At 34.2% G+C, this 4,718-nt stretch overlaps 1 long non-coding RNA gene across 1 annotated transcript; it reads right to left on the bottom strand.

Moving 5' to 3' along the window:
• Positions 1-4,390: 4,390 nt before the first annotated feature.
• Positions 4,391-4,718, bottom strand: LOC120113142. The gene is made up of 2 exons (XR_005514969.1): positions 4,663-4,718; positions 4,391-4,555 (listed from the first exon to the last, which is right to left on the bottom strand). It is a non-coding gene; the product is annotated as an uncharacterized LOC120113142 (long non-coding RNA).

The raw sequence follows: 4,718 nt of genomic DNA, 5'->3' as shown, positions 1-4,718 counted from the left end.
AAATGATTTTACTAACAATATCAATTTAACTGGCTATAACTAGAGATTTTACAAAATGTTGGATATAAGTGTAATAAATATAAACCTTAGAAAGTTTTTGTAAGGTTATTTTGGTCATTTTAAAAATTTTCTAACGTGGCACTTGGGTCCCATTAAAAGTTAGCGGTTTGACTAATGTTTGATTAAGCTATGGGCTAAAGTATTGGATAAAAATAAACTTCAAAAAGGTAAGCATAGGTTTTTCTTACTATTGGGTGTCAATATACTAATCTCAGAATTTTTTTTGTAATTTACTCTAAAAACTATTATGGAATAAATCCTTTTGGTTTCTTTTTACCTTAGTATCATAAAATAAATAAATGCATAAGAAGAAGGGTAAGTAATTCAACTCTACTAAAATTAAATGACAAGTTCCTACATATAAATTTTGTGGAAATAAATTTTCATCTGAAATTCTTTGTATACCATTCAATTATTGCTTGTCGATATTGTGCTTATCAATGTTAATATTAATTTTATGAAAAAAAATCTTTTTGCATATTTATATATTACTTTTCGTCTTAAACTTAAAACATCTCCAAATGGCATAAGCACTAGGAGAGGGGTGCCATTTAGCAAACTTGAACTCTATTTGAAAGAAAATTAACAATTGATTCTCATATAGGTAAGAGTTCCATTATTGTGATTGTGACTATTTAATTCTACATTTCCCTCTCTTTTCTTTATGTGATACCCATTGACCAGCATAGGAACTCTATAAACATTAAATAGTAATTGCAAATGTAGATCACAAATTTTAGCAAATGGTACATCAAGAAACTATATTTGCATTTGTAATCTATGAACATAGCAACGGTTAAAAATTTTGTTGTGAAAAAAAAAAGCTTGAACATGCTAAGAAATCCACCAAATCATTGTCATCCCCTAGTATATACTTGAATAGAATCTCTAATTATAATCTGCATTATAATTCAAGTTCTCATTTTATATTATAAAAGTCTTTCATGTATTGGCGAGTCATATTATTAGTCTCATCAATGTTTGAACTTTTACAAGATACTTCACAAAGTAAAAATTTTCTTCTTTTATCTTTTACCATATATTTGCAGGTCGTAAGATATTAACTTGTAGTTTACCTTTAAGTCAACCACTTGTTAATATCAAAACCATGTATTTATTCTTCAATTTAACTTTTATGCAGGTTTTTGTCATTAAGGATTTATATTTCAGCAAGTTTATGATCCCTTTAGTATCAAAAATTAAGTTATAGGTTTGTTGAATATTTATCTTCTCCTATCCATGATGCAGATAATTATAGACTTCTCAAAATTCGTCATCAATTGAAGAAAACAAGTACCAAACTAACCATAAATAGTTTATTTATTTGACCATAATTTATTTATTTATTTATTTGAGAAATCAAGTAAGGAAAAGCCTGTCCAAAATTGGGTGGGGGATCAGGACTCTGACCTATGTCATTGGGAACCAAATCCTAATGGCTTTACCAACTACATCCCTGAATGAACTGTATGAAAACTTTTGAAAATTGCTTGATGCTATAAGTGTGTTGCAATAATTGTAAGCCAAATTTGCCATCTAGCTCTATACCCTAACCAAATGGTCTCGCACAAAAATATTAGCTTATAAAACAAAGCACCATCTCACATGCTAAAAAGAAAAAAAAAGATTTTAAATTGTTTGGATCATTTTATATTTTCAATAAAATTGTATACTTAAGTGGCGAAATGAAAATAATCTTGTGAACCGTGCTTCAAGACAACAAAAAAAAAAGTAGATTGGCCATCCTACATAACAAAAATGATGTCTAAACTTTAAATTAATAATTTTGTTAGTGAGGCTTCAAGATTCAGGTTGGAAAGGTGACCCAATGGGCTAGTCTATAGGTTTATCAGAATACGAATGACACTTTATAATGGTAATTCTATCACTTTCTATGTGGCATAGAGTCTGCAAACAAAAACTTTATTTTCATGTCATAGTGAACCAACAATTTGTCATGCTAAAATAATATTTTCTCTAGACTTGCTATATCCACTGCAAACAACCTGTATTAGATTCTAAAAATTTCTGAGTTATACGTGTGAGGTCTCTATTTTTTCTATTTTCCAATAGAGAGAAAAAAATTGGGGTTACATTTCCCCATTTCACTTCCAAGAATGCCTTTCCTTCCCTTTCCCCATATCCACCTTAATCTCATCTATCTCCTTTAAAACTTAGATGGAAATATCATCATTCATCAAATACTTTTTGATGGGGACATCAGAGCCCTTCATCCAGATGATCCTGAGCCCCCGGATTGAGTCAGACTCGTTTATTTACATATTTATTTTATTTTTATTTCTGGGCTTGTTTGCATTTTAGGGCTTATTTGTGTTATTTGTGGGCTTATTAGGAGTTATTTTTGTATAAGGGGGTTTTATGTTAATTGTGTTTATTTGGCCTTATATATAGGGGACTATTTTCATGATTAGGATTTTAATGAATGATTAAAAACTTTCTTTTTCCCACATCTTATTCTTCTTCTTCCTCCTCCTTTCCTTCTCTTCTTCCTGCGTCCCTATAACCTCTTCTTCCTTCTTCCTCTTTTGTTCTTCCTTCTTCTCCTCTTTCCCCGTAGTTGAAAACTTATATTGCTGTCAAAATTCAGAACATTAAACCTTTTACTTCCGAACCCGTCCTATTACCCATTAAATCTTGATATTAAATTAGCACATTCTAGCAACAGGATGTTTTTCAACATTATTCGTTCAAATTACTTTAGGATCAGAACAACTGAACTACTTGATTGCAATCTAATTTCTTAAATTGAATAATCTTAATCCTTAATTCTGAATAACCGAAGTAAAAATCAGCAACATTTAAACTTTAAGTTATTCTTGTGAAGACTTGCTGATCTCTGAAATCATAATAGATTGCATTAGTAGGTTGTCCTGCATCAAATCTGGTCCTGCATTATACTTATAAGGGTTTCATTAGTGACACTGTATTTCACATCATCACCCAGTGTCATCATTGCAAGCCAACCTGTAGTGATATGGAGCACTATCTCAATCAACCTAAAACCCCTGTAGCTACCATGAATTCCGACATTTTGAGGTCTCTCCTAGAACAGATCATTGCCATGCAGGCTGGATACAAGGAATTCAAACAAGAGATCTATGAGCTCATTCTAGGACCCCTGCGCCGCTAACCCCTATTGCAGCCCAACCTAAAATCGGTTTGGTTGCACCACCTGTAATCCTTCCCCATTTTCTTGGGCACCAAACCCAATGCTCAAGGTGTCAACAATTCGACCACATAGCATCCCAATGTTCCATTAGAACCTACCTGATTACTGAACCAAAAGTTAGAAGCCAAGAGGTCGAATATGTCGAAGAAGTCTATGAACCAAATATAGAAGACTATGAAGAAGACTTTGAAGACAAACCTACAGAATTAGACTTTGTCCAAAATAATTTCCAAAGGGAGACTATTGATCTAAGTACAACCAAGCCACTTCACATCACTACTATCGAAGAGGTAGTGACAGATATTTAGAGCTAGCCACCTGAATTGGCACTTGTAGCTAAAGATACCCATGTGGCGTCCAATCTTGAACATTCCCCTATAGTAGTTTTCCTTTTAGAAGAGTTTCATGATGTAGTCCCTGATGATCTTTCGGATGCACTTTCTCCAATGCGTGATATCCAACGTGCAATTGATCTAGTTTTCGAAGCATCTCTGCCCAATCTTCCACATCATAGGCTCAGACCGAATGCACACTACAAAATAATTGATATCTCCCGGCGCTATATTTCGTCTATACCGACGCTTTTAAGCGTCGGCGAATTTCTCACCCACGCTCCTCAAAGCGTGGCTCCGACGTCGGGCAGGTGGGCGTGGGGCCGGTTTAGGCTGACGCATGAAGAAAGCGTCGGCGGTCTATGCCGACGCTTTAAAGCGTCGGCGAAGGTGGCCTATGCCGACGTTTTTAAGCGTCGTTAACTATGCCGTTAGCCGACGCTTTTAAGCGTCGGCAAACTTCGACCAACCTCAGCACTGTTGGACTACACAGACGCTTTAAAGCGTCGGCGAAGGTGGCCTATGCCGACGTTTTTAAGCGTCGTTAACTATGCACTCAGCCGACGCTTTTAAGCGTCGGCAAACTTGGACCAACCTCGGCACTCTTGGACTACACAGACGCTTTAAAGCGTCGTTAAAAGCGTGCCATTTTTTGCCAGTGTTGTGCGGGTCGCTTTTGCCGACGCTTAAAAGCGTCGGCAAATGAATTTTTTTTTAAAAAAATTTATAAAAGTAATTTTTAATACCCTGTACACATTAAATTCTAACAAAACAAATACACTAAATCACATATATAACAAAATACACGTCACAAACAAGAACTTTGATTACATTCATATTATAATATTTGATTACATTGTACTTCAAAAACATTCTAAAAATATACATCTCAAATTTCTAAGTACACAATCTACGATATGTATCAAGGATCGACGACATCATCATCTCTACGAGTAGATGAAGTATCATCAACCTACAAGAAAAAAAAATACTTTAGAAACTAAAAATACGAAAGTCATCACGCTCATACAAGAATACATTATAATTATATAAAATATTCAAATATATTTAGTTATGTACCGGAGGAGCAAATCTCTGCAAAAAAGATGAAATATGGTTAAGCTGATCCTGCAAAG

Source organism: Phoenix dactylifera, chromosome 14, assembly GCF_009389715.1.
Source record: "Phoenix dactylifera cultivar Barhee BC4 chromosome 14, palm_55x_up_171113_PBpolish2nd_filt_p, whole genome shotgun sequence".
NCBI classification, from domain to species: Eukaryota; Viridiplantae; Streptophyta; class Magnoliopsida; order Arecales; family Arecaceae; genus Phoenix; species Phoenix dactylifera.
The sequence above is the reverse complement of the archived record's forward strand: the minus strand, read 5'-3'. Positions and strand labels throughout refer to the sequence as shown.